Consider the following 17,933-nt stretch of genomic DNA (forward strand, 5'->3'; position numbering starts at 1 on the left):
CTATGCAGTGTACATTATATAATTCATTGAAATATTATCATGGAAAAAATTTTAAAATAGATTAAAGTATTTCCAGAATGACCTGCAAATAAATCAAAATCAGACATAGTAGTGAAAATAGCCTGTAAATGATTTAGAAATAATATTTTGTTCTATATCTCTAGGTCTTTCTACAAAATTTTCCTGGGAAATTGGTCAATGGAAATTTGAGTGGTGATTTAAATACCAAGAGACTGATCTTGGTAGTCTCTCTCTAGGTGTTTCTAAATTCTTGGAATTTTGTTCAAAGTTTTTGATTTAGACACCCAGAAAAATTAAAACAACATGAAGCTTTATTAAGAATAACGTAAAAGTACAAGTTTTGGATATACTGCAAAAATTTACAGCATGCCCTCTAATGAACATCCTCAAAAGTGAGGTTATTGCTTGGGTTTCCCCATAATATGGCCAACCAAAAAGGAGCTGATTGGAAGGGATGTAGCTTCAGTGGTTTTATGTTTTGACTGGCAACAGATTATTTAAGCTTTTCATTATTTCTAATGTTCTTTCCCATGATGCGTCTCATTTTAGTCATTTGTATTCCAAATTGAACCTAGGCATAAGACAGTAAATGAGGTATTAACTCTAAAAGATCATTCAGAGCACACAGTTTGTCTTACTGCACATGCGTCCATAGCCAGATTATCCTGAATCTCCCACCTGTGTCCTAAACCCATGTATACATAAACATGCTTGACTAGAAATGCAATATTATCAGGAGGTTATTTAGGGAAATTAAGTTTAGTGGTATATGTGCAGCTCAGTGTGGATAGGGGTCCCAGGTGATAAACAGGTTAATTGGCAAATTGTTAGGAAAAGCATGTTTGTTGCCCATGTCAAGTGGAGACTGAAGTTGCTAAGCTGTTGTCATGCTTACTGGCTTCAAGATCATCTGAAAGACATGTGTTTACATTTCAAAATGGAATGAGCCATCCAGTCATGGAGGTATTTCAGGGGAAATGTAGCATGGCTACTCCATCACACTCTACATACATAGTTACATTCCAAAGGTAAATACCTAATCTTTTTCTTCAATTTGGTTTGATATAAGCTTATAAAAAACTATTACAATGGGCTCTCATATGAACATTTGAAAATTGCCCTGTTCTGACTTTTTTCTAAATCCTTGTCTAGAAATGTAATGCTGATTACTCTTGCCTTTACTTCTTCACATCTCCTATTCATGATTCAAAGACTTTCTTTTCCTCGTTGAGATGAGAGCCATGCAATTTGGGACTTTTAGATAGACCCACTGAAGTGTTACTCCAATTGCCTCACCCTGTGTTCCTGTTCAGCATGGAAGAAGCCAGAGCAGTCTGCGTCCTGATTTCCTATTGGCAATTTGGGTAACCTCTTCAGAGGATGGTGTGATAAGAATAAGAGGTAGGAATTCACTAGGCAGTTATGGTTAAAAGACCCCAAAGAAAAGTAGCCAGTTTCTTTGCTAAAACTCACAGTGTCCTTGGCCTCTTAGCAACCTACTCTGTTCCAAAGGCCAAAAATGTCAAAAATATTTGGGAACTTTTATCTAATCCTTAAAAGATTTTAGTGTTACCATCCAGAAGTGTCAATGATAGAGTTGCCAAAAGCCCCATTAAAAAAATAAATAAAGGAGAAGAATGAGTATGTGAAGTTATCAGAAAAACATATGGGAGGATTAACATGTGAGGGATTGGGCATGGATTTGATCAAAATACCTTATACGCATGTATGAAATGCTCATGAAATTATTTAAAAAAAAACTATGGAAATGACTGCATATGTGGTAGCGTAACTATATCTAGAATGACAGAGAACATGGCAACAATCAAAGGTCTGTGTTTGTGCATTATCTAAAGCTTAAATTGGAAATCAAATATGTACACTAGGGATATAGCTCAGGGTGGAGCTCTTGATTCATATTCATGAGACCTTGTGTTCAAACCCCCAACATCAAAAGATAAAATAAAAAATTATAAAAGAAACAAAACAAAATGAATTAAATCACTTAGGTGATGAATTTGAGATGCTTTTTGAAGACTTGCATTACACGATCTCACTGCAGCCTTGGTTCTGGACATACAAATCACACACTTTGTACTATGTATGGTGTCAGACTGCCAACACCAACACTGCCTGCAATACCTCAGGCCACATTGAGACAGCAGCATGTTATAAATTGCAATTTCTTTTACTGTGGATATAAATTTTCCTTATGGAAGTTTAGTTACATAAAACATTTTCCAATACTTTTCTATTGTTTTTATTGTCAAATATTAATATATCTTTTGATGCATCAGGAATTGGAAAGTTTAGATGAGAATTGGGGCTAAGCTATACTACATGAGGCCCAGCTCCTACTGGCATCCTTCTCTAGCTAAGAACCATCAACAAAACTTTCACAACATCTCATTGTCTAGGCATGAACTACTCATGAACAGAAGCCTGTAAGAGACATTTAACTCCCAACAATTATAAATTCTTTCCCTCTATGATAGGAAAATAGACAGCATGTATAGATGCACAATTTAAGTTTCTTTAACAAGATAAGTCACCATTATATGTATGTGGGTCCATTTGGCTTTGACTACATTACTTTAGAATGGGAAGATTATGCAAGGAGACTCAGTGTGATCCTTTTTCTGAATTATTATGAACATTGATGGAATTAGATTGAATCACATTGAACTGATTAAACTATTAATTAACCTCTCCAAACCTAAAAATATCATATGAGCTTGTTAAATATTACAGATAATTTTATAGACATTAGCAATGTATCATGAACTATAAAAATTATAAATGTGAATTATCCAAGATAAAGGGTATAGCAAAGAAGAATTGATTATTTAAAAAAATAAAACAGAGAGCATAAAGGGGCACATAGGAAAGTATCAGTCAGAAAGTTCAATGAAGAAAAATTTTAGAATGAAAGACAGATGAGAGAGAGGGAGAAAGAGAGAGAGAAGAGAGAAGAGAGCAAAGAGGAGAGAGAGAGAGAAAGAGAGAGAGAGAGAAAGAGAGAGAGAGATCACCTTTGAAGAAATAATTTCCGAAAGCATTTCAAGCTGGGCTTAGTGGTACACACCATTAATCCCAGCATTCAAGAGGCAGCACTCTTGAGGCAGAGATAATAGTTCCCCCTGAGATCAAGGAAAGCCTGGTCTACATAGCAAGTTTCAGGCCATCTGAAGCTATAAGGAGACCCTTTCTCAAACAAACAAACAAAAAACAAACAAACAAATACAACTTTTACAAATATCACAAGGAACATACAATTATAGACTAAGGCAGCTCACCTACAAAATCCACATCCTGGAGCACAAATGCAAAGAAATTCATGACTTGGTGTTTTAAGGAGAAACTCCATAAGAGCAGATCATGATAAAGCCAGTAATTTAGTGTATGGGAAAAACTGATCCCCCTAAAAAAAAAATCATACACTTAGTTTTATGATACATCTTCATCATCTAGTTGATTGCATTTAAAATCATCTAGGAGGCATTGATGTCCGTGAGGGTGTTTTCACAGAGGTTTAAATGAGAAGGGAAGACCCACCTTGAACATGGACAGCACCATCACATGAGATAAAATCCTGAACCAAAAAAAAAAAAAAATGGAGAAACCAGGATGAGAAGAAGTTATCTCATCTTCCTCCTTACTGATGGGACATAATATGACTAGCAACTTCACTTTCTTGTCTCCATTCTTTTCCTGCCTTGATTTATCTTTAAACTGTGAGTCAACATATAGCTTTCCATCCTTAAGCTGTTTGTTGTTAGGTATTTTGTGACAGCAATGAGAATAGTAACAATACGGAAACTTAATACAAAGAAACAGAGCCTTGATATAATAAATCTGACTCTGGGGTTCATAGACCTTTGGAACTACAGAGGAAGTTAAATTTGAGTGTTCAGAGCCCTAGAATGTTGTAAACATAATTAATGTGTCATTCTGGTGGAAATTCAGAAGTATAGAATGTTATGAGAGATGTGGAACTTGGAGGCTCAAATCATGAAGATTCAGAGGGAAAAAGACTCATCTGAGAGCTGGGTTAGACGGTATTAACATATTCTGGAAGGGAAACTGGCTGCATTCAGTTCATTTTCAGAAAAGGTAAGTGAAGCTGAATTTAAGCATAATGAACTACGTATTTTGGGCAAACAATTTTCAAGCAAGAAAATATATAGATTGTGACATCCTTACTGTAGTCAGGTCTATGGCTTATCAGAAATATATAAAAATGTGCACTTTGGTAAGAAGAGGTATGTAAGTTTAAAGATGTCTACAATATCAGTGCCTAAAAAGTATTTGTAATGCTTAATGAGATTAAGGTCATTAAAGAGAGATCTCCAGCTTTTCATTGGTACAATAAGATAGGTGCCCTGTATTAGTTACTTATGTTATTATTGTGACAAAGTATCTAACAAAAAGCATCTTAAGAAAAAGAAAGAATTATTTTTTAAATAATTTTTAGAAAATATTTATTATTTGTATTTTGTGTGTATGAGTGTATTGCCTGCAGGTATCTATGGGCACCCATGTTGTGCAATACCTGAAGGTGTCAGAAGAGAGCATCAAATTTCCCTGGAACTGGAGTTACAGATGGCTGTTAGCCCCTATGTGGGTGCTGGCAATTGAACCAGGGTCCTTTGCAAGAGCAGTAAGTGCTCTTAACTGCTGAGTCATCCCTCTAGCCCAAAAGAGAGGGTTTATTTTTAGCTCATAGTTTGAAGGGATGCATACATCATGTATGCAGGAGCATGATGCTATTAGACACATAAAATATGTAATATGGAATCACAGATAGGAAGTGCGGTTGGACAATATACCCTCAATGCCCATAACCAACAGCCTACTAACTCTAGAAATGCTATACATTCTAAATGTTTTACAACCTGCCAAAACAGTGCTGTGAGCTGAAAAACAAGTTTCAACACAAGTTTAGGGGAATAGTTCACATTCAAACTGTAACCTGGCCCCTTAAGGTTCAGGATTGGCCAACTCATAGTATAAAACATACTCAGTGAAAGTTAAAAGTTCCCATAATCTTTAAAACTCCCATCACTTTCAAAACTTCAAAATCTCTTATGAGTCTAAAGGCCATCTTAACATTTGCAACATTATAACCTAAAACCATTCTTTTGCTTAATATATAATATTAAAATGACTTCTAATGACTTATTTTCATAGATTATGACTAGAGATTAAGGCATCCCTCAACTCTTATAAGAAAAGCTTCCCTGTGTGTGTGATTAACACAGAGATCCACAACTGGCCAAAATGCAGAGAGATAAGGAGGCTACTGAGTTTTATCCCTTAATAGGATACCTATATCAATGTTCTGCCTCCCAAGGTTCAGGATTCATTGCAAAAGGGAGGGAATAAAAATTTTAAGAATAGAAGTGGTGGATGACCACAAGGAAACAGTTTTCCAGACAGCTAGGCAGTTACGCATATGAACTCACAGCAATAGTGACAGTATGCACAAGTCCCACATGCGTTCAAGCCAGGCAAAATCTCGGCATGGCTATGGGGAAGTAGGTAATAAACAGAAACCTTTCCTGAGAAAGTCATGGTAACTGATGGCTGCTGGGAGGGATAGAGTTAATCTTACTGAAGGGTGAGACACTTGGTAGGCTGGCCAGGCTATAGTGAATGGACCCACATCAAATGACATTTGGGAACACAAGTTTTATTCTCTCTGAGTATAATATAACACATGAAATTTGGCAGGGAGTAGTGAGGGGACACAGATGGGGTAGGGGATCTAAATTAAATCAAAATACATTATGTGAATTTGCATAAATTCAATTTTTTAAAAATTGTTAAATGAAGGTGCTGCACTGAGACTCAGGTAACCTCGTAAATGTGAGCCATTGTGAAATCAAGTCACAAAGTCTAACATACAATGACACACAGTACATATTCCCATTCAAGAAAAGAGGAATGGTGGAGTATCATGGTAAACCTGGGTCACAGCAAGACCAATATCCAGCAGGGTATACACAAAATCTTGTAGCTATAAATTGGTAATTTGAGGCACATGATAAAACATCTGGCTCCAAAAGGTTTGGCTATAGTCATGTCCTTGCTTCTCTGTGACCTCCAATATGCATAGCCTCTCTCTTGAGCTAACTGTATTTGGTACCTAAAGCTGTCTTTGGTAAATATCCTTTCACCAGGGCATCTCCCATATTTGGCATCTCCATTAAAATGTTAAGATTCAGATTCACATTCACAAAATCATACAATAATCTCTCAGGCCCATGCAGGGCGTCTGATCCTGCCACTCAGTTCCAGTCCTCAGCAGCTTTTGGGAACTTCAAGAGCCACGTTTCCACTGACTGTACTTTTCTGAATTTTGTTCTCCAGACTGCCAAAAGAGTAGCAGGTTTAGCTCTTTTTACAGACTCTTGAACTTCTCCAGCATGCAACACACATTACTCCTTCACATCATATCCAAAGGAATATAATCCACATGGTCAGGTTTATAAGAGCAGTGAACATATATCATTTTACCAGTTATCCTAGTTTAATGCCAGCTCAAGTTGTAAAATTGCTCCTTTGAACCAAAGCTGTGTCAGCTTCTCTCTACTGAGCCTAAAGAAATACTTTCCAAAGCAGTTGCTTTCCAGAAGCAGGTAACAGCTTTTCATGTTTTAATTTAATTCACATCCACAGAAGACAGGATATTTTACTGCTAAGGCAAGAACTTTATTTTTAAAAGGTAGAGATCAAGGAGGACTTAAATAAATAAACGGAACACTATCATACAAAGACTAAATTCAAAAGCAGAGTATTTGTAAACTAGAAGTAGAAAATAGATTTCCAATTATCTATTATTACTACAAATAGTTCTAGAATAAGAAAGCTGGCAATAAGACAAACAATGAAACAAATACAAGTCATAAATATGGATCTATCTCGTTATGTGGCTAGAAAACACAGAATGAAAACCATGAAGAGACTTAGAGACTGAATAATTAAAAAATCACAGCAGATTTTTAAAACTCCTGTCTACAAGTGACAAACTCATATTTCCAGCACATAGTGATACTGGATAAGCTGATGGAGTCAGAATTCTTCTGAGCTCTCACCTGGTTAGCAGTAAGGACGCTTCATGTTAACCACTAGACATAAGCCTTCATTTCACAAGAACAATCACCAAAGCGGATTCAGTTAAGCTGTATTTTCTTTTACTTTAAAAACAAAATTATAAAGTGAATATTTAGATGCATAAATGAATAAAAAGAAGATATTTATGAAAGAAAAATACTTTGTAAGCAATCCCCTTGTAAATATTTCAGAAATCAATAAATGAATAAAAAAATTGAACTTGTCTAAGTGAGCATACATAAAACTACAATCTGGCAAATATTTACAGGATAGCTAAGTACAGTTAAGGACATAAAAATGCTTATTAGGAAAGAAAGTAGCTTAGATAACTTCTATTGCAACAAGAAAAATTAAAGATATTGAGTAAAGTACATATAGAAAGGCAATAATAAAGAACAACAACAAAGAATCTTTAAAAGAGAGACAAGTAGAAAAAATAGTAAAGCTAAATGCTATTTCCTAATAGTCAGTGTGAATTCTAACCAAAATGAAGAGCATAAAAGTCATCAGGATTATGAAAAAGTTACAAAAATAGTTATGATTAACACTATACCATTTTCCCATGCCAGCATCTCTCTAACTCTCTACCAGGATGACTAATTCAAGGCTGAAAAAAACTATCCCTCTTAAAATATCTGATGTGCTTTGTTTATCACTACTTTATTTCCATGTTGAATCAAATATAAAGAGACACATAAAACCGATCAACATAGAAGTCATAGTCATAAGTTCTATTCATCTTGAGTAGTTTTATTCTATTTTTATTAACTTTTTAATTTTTAAATTTTCTTTAGTTTTCTTTTTCTTTACACCTTAATCATATTTAGATTCCTGTCCCCCATCTGTATACCCCTATACACTCCCCCACTGAATTTCATGTATTCTTTCATTACTGTATCGAGTTAAGTCTCTGAACCCAGATGTCTTTCAGTGCAAGTTTATCTACTGGAGTCTAGTCAGCCTATCTAGACTCTATCCCTTAAAGAAGATCAAGTCTCCCTCACCCAGCAGTTATCAATTGCCAATATTTCCTGAGCTAAGTTTGGGGCCTCCTGTCTATTTCCCCATTTTTTAAGCTGGGTGTTTGTCTGATTGAGTTTCCATGGGTCTTGTGTATGCTGTCATCAGTGCTGTTAGTTCATATAAGCAAATTCCCTTATGATCATGCATCAACCCTGGCTCTTACAAACCATCTGCCCACTCTTCCACAATGGCCCCTGAGCCATGGGTGGGTAACATATAATATAGGAATGTTATCCAGGGACACACACTCTGCAGTCTCTTATTCTCTGTACTTTTGCCAGTTGTGGACTTCGGTGTGCATTGCTTTCTGTTGTGTGATGAAGTTTCACTGGTGAGAGTTGAGAGATGCATTAGTGTTCTCTATACTCCCTGCAACAGTATATACCATTAGCCTTAGGTTCCATTGCAGATATGTCACTTAAGGCTAGGCATGTCCAGAGCCTTACTGTCTGTATGTGGCCACTTGTGGAACTCTGTAACAGCCCCTATCTGTTGAAAAAAAAAAAAGGAAGAAACAAAGCTTCTTTGATGAATGGTGAATGTTATACTTGTCTGTAAATATAAAGATTCATATTTAGCATACAGTAAGAGATACATTTGGATCAAATTCCCTGACAACCTCTTTCACAGTCAGGCTCCAATTATTCCACCTCAAGTTCCAGGACTAACTTCATAAACCAGATTAACTACTTATTCTACCATTGATTCCTAAGTCCTCACCCAGGTGGTCCCCTCACTGCCAAATATGCAGCCTCCAGATCAGGCAGACAGGTCTTCTCAGTCAGGACTCCAACCATTTTACTACCCAGCAAAAATTTGAAACACCTACCAATTTGTGTTCCATACCTAAACAAAAATAACTAAGCTACATAATATTAATAGAACCAAAATTAAATTAAACAAAAGCAGAGACATTCTTGTTGAACACATAACCACAAAAACCATCCATATGCCCAAACAGCAATTCAAAACACAAGCACTATGAAAAGCCAGGAAAATATGTCCCCAACAAAACCCACAAGTCCCACAGAAGTGCACAGCATTGAGAATCACCCTGTTGAACCCCTGGATGCAGAATTTAGAAGAACAATAATAAACATGATCAAAGAATTTCAAGAAAACACAGACAAACAGCTCAAAGAACTCAAATTGGAAAGGCATAAAGTTTTGACAGAAGCCCAAGAATATAAAAATATGTGGCTTAATGAAAAATAAAAAACAATTCATAATTTAAAAAGCAAATTCACTAAAGAGATAAAAATATGAAGAAAATCCAAATGGTAATGGACACTGGACAACACTCAATAAACCAATTAGAAGCAACAAAATTTCTCACAAGCAGAATTAATGAAATGGAAAACATAGTATCAAGACTGAAGAATAAAGTTAAATATCTGGACTCCTTAAACAAAGACATGCAAATTTCAATAAAACAGGAATGCGATACTCAGGAAATGTGGGATAAGAAGAAACAGACAAATATACATATTATAGGCATACAGGAAGGAGAATAAACTCAAACCAATGGCATTGAACAGATCTTCAATAGGATTAAAGAAGAAAATTTCCCTAAATTGAGGAAAAATTTACATATAGAGATTCAAGAAGCAAAGAGAACACCTTTAAGACATGATCAGAACAGAGAGTCCCCATGGCATATCATAGTAAAAACATTAAATGTATAGAACCAAGAGAGTGTACTGAAAGCTGCTAGAGAAAAACAAGTTACATATAAATTAAAACTCAACAGAATTAAAACTGACTTTTCAATGTAAACTATGAAAGCCAGAAGAACCTGGAACAAAGTGTTCCCAGTTCTAAAAAACCATGGATGCCAACCCCAAATATTTTATCCAGCAAAACTATCTATCGAGCTTGAAGGAAAAGAACATTTTTCATGATACAAATAGGCTAAAATAATTCATGTCATCCAAACCAGCTCTACATGAACTCGTGAAGCAATACAAAGGACCAAAGAAAGGAATGAGTGTGTCCCAGAGGCAACAGAAAGAAAATAAAGGTATAAAAGTGGAAAAACAAAAGGGGGCCACAAACACAAAGATATTAAAATGACATTATACAATATAAACCTTCACTAATAACACTAAGTATCAAAGACTTCAATTCCCCTGTCAAAAGACACAACTGGTGCAATGGATCAAGAAAGAAAATTCATCTTGTTGTTGTCTTCAAGAAATTCATCTCATCTTCAAGGACAGACATTATCTTAGGGTGAAAGGATGGAAAAAGTATTCCAAGAAAATAGTGATCATGAACATAGATGCACCACACTTGGAGCACCCAATTTTATAAAATCAATAGTCCAGGACTATGAAACAAAGATAGACAACAACTCAGTGATGGGGGAGACTTTAATACCCCACTGTCTTCATAGACAGGTCAACTGGACAAAGAATAAACAGAGAGATATCTGAATTAAATGACATACTACATTAAATGGACCTAACAGATACATACAGGCTATTCCACCCAACCACCAAAGAATACATTTTCTACTAAGCAGTTCATGCAAATTATGCTAAAATTGACCACATTCTTGGGCACAAAACAACTCTCAACAAATAATTCCATGACTTCTATGAGACCACCGTGCAATAAAGCTTATAAACAACAGCAAAGAAGCTCTAGTAAATACGTGAACTCATGGAGATTAAACAACAGACACATGAATCATGAATGAGTCAAAGAAGAAATTTAAAAAGAAAAAAAAATATTCCTGGAACAAAGTGAAAATGAGACTACAACACAGGATATCCTCTGGTACACCCTAAAAGCAGTCCTAAGAAGGAAGTATATAGGTCTTAGTGCCTACATTATAATCTAAAATGAAATGGAGATCTTTTTTAAAGGTTAAAAACTCATTCAATTTTATCTTTTACAAGGCTTATACTGAGTTCAATATTGTATGACTGTATTATTTAAACTGTGAACCTAGAAAATTGCAGCCACTTGTGAAAGAGATATACTCTTGACCTGGAGTGTTTTACTTAATATGTTAAAGGTTAGTGAAATTCTTCTTCTAATCATGTAGTTATTAAAAATTTTAAAAATAATGATTAAAAATATAATAATTCTTCAAAGCATAAAAATTTGCTCCTTAATAATTAGTAGATGTGAAAAATATTACCACTGAAATCTACCTGATGACTTTATATCCATGCTCAGATGCCAAGGAGCTCAGAAAGTAACTCACTGTGACTAGTAATAATCAGATATATAGAGATTAGAAACTCATGTTCAATCTTCTTAATGTCAATTGCATTAAAAATGAATTTTTCTGTATGAAGCTATGTATTTTAGTAATGAAATGGAGATCTTTTTAAAGGTTAAAACCTCATTTAATTTTATGTCTCATAGGGTTTATACTGAGTACAATATTGTATAACTGTAATAATTCAACCGTAAACCTAAAAATTTGGAGCCAATTGTGAAAGAGATGCATCTTAACTCAGGAAATTTTAATTGATTATGTCAATGTTTTTGTAATGAAATGCTTCTTCTAAGTATGTGCTCATTAAATAAATAGTTAAAAAAAAGTATTTTAAAACAAAAAACAAAAGAAAACAAAAGAGTCAGAAAGAGCACATGTACATGACTTGACAGTACAACTCAAGACTCTGGAAAGGCAAGAGCAAACCAATGCCAAACCTAGTAGAGAAGAAGAAATAACAAAACTCAGAGCAGAAATTAATGAAATAGAAACAAAGAAAACAATACAAAAAATCAGCTGGTTCTTTGAAAGGTTAAACAAGATAGACAGACCCTTAGCCCAGCCAACCAAAAGAAAGAAAGAAAAATCCAAATCAACAAAATCAGAGATGAAAAGGGAAACATCAAAAAAAGACTTAAAAAAAAAAATCCAAAACATTGTAAGGGAATACTTTGAAAATCTATACTCCATTAAATGTGAAAATGTAAAAGAAATGGATGAATTTATAAAATAATGGCCACCACCAAAGTTAAATCAAGAGATCAACAGCCTAAACAGACCCATAACAAATAAGGAAATTGAAAGAGTAATATAAATATCCTGACTGAAAAAAGCCCAGGCCCCAATGGATTCACTGCAGAATTCTACCGGACATTCAAAGAAAATCTACAATTAAAACTGCTTAAATTATTTAAAAAGATAGAAACAGAAGGAGAAATCACAAACTCCTTCTATGAAGCCAGAATCACTCTACTATGAAAACCAGGCAAAGATACAACAAAAAAAGAAAACTATAGACCCATATCCTTAATGAACATAGATATAAAGATACTCAATAAAATACTTGCAAATCACATACAGACGCATATCAAAGACCATCCATCACGATCAAGTCAACTTTATTCCAGAGATGCAAGAATGGTTCAACATATATAAGTCAATAAATGTAATAAAACATATAAATTGACTTAAAGACAAAAACCACATGGTCATTTCAATAGAGATAGAAAAGGCATTCAACAAAATCCAGTATGTATTCATGTTAAAAGTCCTAGAAAGAATTGGCCTGGAGGGAACATATCACAATATAATTAAAGCTATATACAACAAACCCATAGCCAACATCATCCTAAATGGAGGAAAACTGGAAGAATACCATTAAAATCAGGAACCAGACAGTGCTGTCCACTAACTCCACTCCTTTTCAACATAGTGCTTGAAAATCTTGCAAGAACAATAAGACAAGTGAAGGAAATTAAAGGAGTACCTTGATAATACCTGTATCCTATTATATCCGCTCTTGTGAGAGCCTTCCCTTCTCCCCAGTTTCATCCTTCTTTTCCCCATTTTCCCCTTGGCAACATGTTTCTTGCTATCCCCCTCTTTTAAACTCTTTCCTTCCTTTTACTTCCATCATTGCTTTCCATTTTCCTGACTTTTGGGGTTACATCAGGATACATATTCACATATAAGGATTTGTTGCTAAGATACACTAATGTGGAAGAACTTACATTGCTTGTTTGTCTGGGACTGTGTTATTTTACTTAGTATAACAGATTCTAGTTCCATCCATTTACCTGGAAACGTCATCATTTTCATGGTCATTTTTTTTTTTTTTACTGCTGAGTAAATCTCCATTATGTAAATGTACAACATTTGTCAGTTGAGGGACATTTAGGTTGTTTCCATTTCTTAGCTATTATGAAAATAGAAGCAATAAAAATGGATGGACAAGTATATCTATAATATCATGATTCCTTTGGGCATATGCTAAGGAGTGGTATAACCATATCATATGGTAGATTAATTTTTAGGTTTTTATTTATTTATTTATTCTTATTTTCTGTATATGAATGCTTTACCTATTTTTATGTAAGTGCACCCATGTTGTGGAGAGCTGGCAAAGCCAGAAGAGGGCATCAGATCCCTTAGAAATGGAGTTAAGGATGATTTTTAGCTGCCATGTGGATGCCGGGACTCAAACCCAGATCCTCTGGAAAAGTGGCCAGTGCTTTTAACTGCTGAGTCATCTCTTCAGCCCTCATTTTTAGTTTTTTTTTTTTTCTTTTAAGAATTATCCACACTGTTTCATAGCATTTGCATGAATTTGCAATCCCATCCTTTTTTCACATCCTCATCACCATTTGATGCCTTTTGTTCTCTTGTTCTTAAGCAGCTGACTCAGGTAAGATGAAATCTTACAGTGGTTTTTATTGCATTAACCCTAATTACTATTTTGAACACTTTTAAATATGTTTCTTAGGTACGTTTATTTCTTCACTTGAGAACTCTTTCTTCAGGTCATTAGTCCATCTTTTTATAGGGTTATTTATTTTGTCATTGTCTTTGTATATTCTGGATATTAATACTCTGAAATATGTGTAGCTGGTGAAGATCTTCTCCCACTCAGTGAGTTTCGTCTTCACTTCCTTGGTTTTCTTTTTCTATACAAAGCATTTCTGTTTAATGAGATCCCACTTGTTGATTGTGTTCATTAATTCCTGAGCAACTGATGTTTAATTTAGAAAACCTTTCTCTGCACCTATAGCTGGAAGGTACTACGTATATTTTCTTCTAACAGTTTCAGAGTTTTTTGTTTCAGATACAGGTATTTCATTTATTTGGAGTTGACTTTTGTGCAGGCTGAAAGATAAGGGCTCAATTTCATTCTTCTACAAGTGGAGATCCAGTTTTGCCAGAACATTTATTGACGATGCTATCTTTTCTCCAGTGTGTATTCTTGACACCTTTGTCAAATATCAGGTGACTGAAACTGCATGAACTAGTTTGAGTCTTCAATTATATTTCTGTGATCTATGTGTCTGTTTTTGTACTAGCACTACACTGTTTTAATGGCTCTAACTCTGAAATGTAGTTTGAGATCTGGTATGGGAATCCCATCATCATTGCTTTTCATGCTCAAGATTACTTTGGCTATCTGGGGACTTTTGTGATTCCATATGAACTTTAGTATCATTTTTCTAGTTCTGTGAGGAATTTCATGGGGATTTTGATTGGCATTACATTGAACCCATAAATTGCTTTTGGTAGGATAGTCATCATCTTGTGATGTCTTCCCTAAGTGACTATGGGAAAAATAACTATCTAAAAGATATTTTTTTTTCCAGGGAGGAAGAATGCTAGGGATATGGCTTTTAACCAAAAAGAAATCAGATGAGTGTCCATTATGAAAAAATCCTACACTTTCTACAGAAAGACTAAGACTGTGGTTCTGCTTCTGACTTGGTGCACTTTTTATATCTTTGTGGGTATTTTGTATTTGATCTTGTGTTTGTGTGTGTGTGTGTGTGTGTGTGTGTGTGTTTACATCTATGTGTATATGTTTCTGTGTGTATGTTCAATTCTGTATGTGAATATGTGTGCATGCACATAAACGCACTTGTGGATGAAAGGTGGATACCCACAGCCTTCATCAATCACTATCCACACCTTATCTTTAAAATGAGAGCAAAGTATAAGAGCAAAAATTCAAAAAAATTATTATTCTGTTGAATTTTAGGAGAAATGAATGTGATGACTCAAGGGAGCATTCTGACATTGAATGCTAAGGGAATAACAACTAATTGAATAGCAAAAACACAAAATTGGGCAGGAATTTATGCAAATGTGGTGTCCTTCTTGATAGTTTAAAAAATGGTTCATTTTCCAGTTTCTGGTGAGTGCTGATTATTTCAAACCACTTTTCATGCATTCCAATTTTCTCTTCATGGTACAAAATTTGCTTCTCCCTTGGCAGTTCATAGCACTATTAAGACCTCATATGTTTAGCCCTCCGATTGGGAATTTGACTTTAGGAAGAAACGTGATCTGGTCAGGAATTATAACCTGCTCAAAGGCATTAGTAAAAACCCAGTGCAACCATTTGATAAAAGAAACTTCTTAATTATTCAGAAAAGACAATGGGCAAGGAAGGGCAGGGAAGCAAGTGACTAACTTCCTGACCTTACTGAGAGTCATCTCTTAAGGTAAGCTAGCAAGAGTTCTAGCAAAGCAGAAACACTGGAAGTCAAATAGAAGAGCCTGGGGGTGGGGGGAAGTGTGAGAATGACGTGGGGGAGGGGAAAAAGGAAGCGCAAAATCAATTTTTTTAAAGTATTGCATCATATGTGCTTTAAATCATGCAAAAATTCCCACAACTGGGCATTTCAATTATCCATTATCCATTAACCAGTGTGAGAATATGTTTTATGCATTCATAATTTCTCCCACTGTGATAGTAAGCTTTGTTAACTTGACACAACATAAAATCACCTGAGAAAACAGTCTAAATGAGGAGCTATGCTCATCAGATTGGCCTGTGGGAGATTGTTCTAATTAACTCAATTGATGTGGAAGACACAGCACACTATGGTCATCAACATTCCCTAGGCAGTTCCTGAACTTTTCAAGAGTGGAGCAATGCAGCTGAGCAAAAGCAAGTGGGCAAGGGATCGTGTATGCACTTGTTTCTCTTTGTTCTTGACTACAAATATGATATGGCTAGTTTTTGAACTTACTGCTGCCTTGAATTTCCCATAATAATGGACCAGAACAGGTAATTATATTCTGAAATAAATCTCTTTCTCCCCTAAGTGATTTTTTAAAAGTATTTATTTTTATGTGTGTGAATGTTTTTCTGTGATGTGCAATGCTCATAGAGGATAGAAGAGGACAGCAGATTTCCTGGAACTAGAATTAAGGATTAATGAATTAGCTACCACTTGTATGTTGGTAACCAAACTTGGGTCTTCCACATGGCCAGCCAGTGTTCTTAACCACTAAACCATCTCTCCAACACCCACTACACTGTTTTTTGTCAGGGTATTTTATCAAACCTAGAAAAATGAAACTACATTTTTACATGCCATTCACTCTGCTAGCAGTACAGTATTGTTTCTTGTTTGTTGGTTGGTTTGGATATAATTTCTAATTTTTTGTCTTTGCTAATTTTTTTTTCAGAGTTGCAAAAAGAATAATATGTGTTTCCCCAAAGTAATCTATAAACACAAGTCTTAAAATCATGAGTGTTCATTAGAGTCTGTACCCCCTTGAGCCAGTTCCAACCTAGACTTCTATTCGCCCATGCTCAGAATTATGATCTGAAAGCCTGGGCATCTGGTAGGCTCATTAATTTTTATAGTCTATTCCTTTTACCCTAGTCTCACATAACCACTCACTTAGGTGATTGCTTTTAGGAAGAGAAAACTGATTTGCAATTCAAGATCCCAGCAGGGAAAGAGAAAGTTCACAGACTGGTTAGTTAAGTTCTCAGAGAACAGGATAGGCATTTTTATGAAGTCATGGAAGGTTTGAATGCAATTCTACAGTCCCCATCCATGAAGCTGAGCTGACAGAATAAAACATACTTTATTAATTCAGTCAGTATATTGCTTACATAGTGATCTAATGGCCATGGATATTTGCTATAAAGCTTCCTTAGTATCAGAGAGAGATTTTTTGGGGAGGGCGTCTTTTTGAGACAGGGTCTTCCTGTAGCCCCAGCTGTCCTGGAACTCACTATGTAGACCAGGCTGGCCTTGAACTCACAGAGAGAGATTTTAATTAGTCTAACCCTAACTCTGTCGATTTATTCTTTCCCTTAGGTTTGCCTTATAAAAATGCAGATAATTAAAAGTTGAGAAGAAATAGCACTCCTTCCTAAAGTGTTGCTCTAAGAAAAACATTGTCTTTGGTCTCTGCCCTGAGATAACAAAAGAGATGTACACGGATATGGTGAGTATTGACATGCATTCACATACTTGGGTTTTGATATGAGGAGTGTCAGGAAAAAGTATCTGAGGGTGATAGAAAGACTGAGTTAGGAGAAATACAGATGTTCATGATAACAGTTGAGTAACTGCAATGTCAGGAGATTAATACACTGGTGTGATGGCTAATCCTGGGTGTCAACTTGATTGGATCTGGGATTAACTGAAATGAAAGAGATCTTGATTGGATCATCTAAAGCCGGAAGACACACCCTAAACGTGGGTGTTACCTTCTGATGGCAGCCCGTATAAAAGGCCAAGGCAGAGCAGAATGCCAGGCTTTTTGCTGCTTGCCTTCTCTCTCGCTGGTGAGTTCGTCTTGCTGCTGTAGACTGAAGACTAGCTGATATTTTGGAATTTGTCAGACCTTCAGCGCCAGATTGGGACTACCGAGACATCCAGCCTTGTGGACTGAGCGACTATGGATTCTCAGCCTCTCCGATGTGGTGCAGCCATTGATGGACTACTTGGACTCTATCCTGTGAGCTAAACTGATAAATCTTTATACATATTCATTCTACCGGTTCTGTTTCTTTGGAGAACTCTGACTAATA

The sequence above is a fragment of the Nannospalax galili genome, unplaced genomic scaffold (assembly GCF_000622305.1).
Source record: "Nannospalax galili isolate Female #2095 unplaced genomic scaffold, S.galili_v1.0 scaffold726, whole genome shotgun sequence".
NCBI classification, from domain to species: domain Eukaryota; kingdom Metazoa; phylum Chordata; class Mammalia; order Rodentia; family Spalacidae; genus Nannospalax; species Nannospalax galili.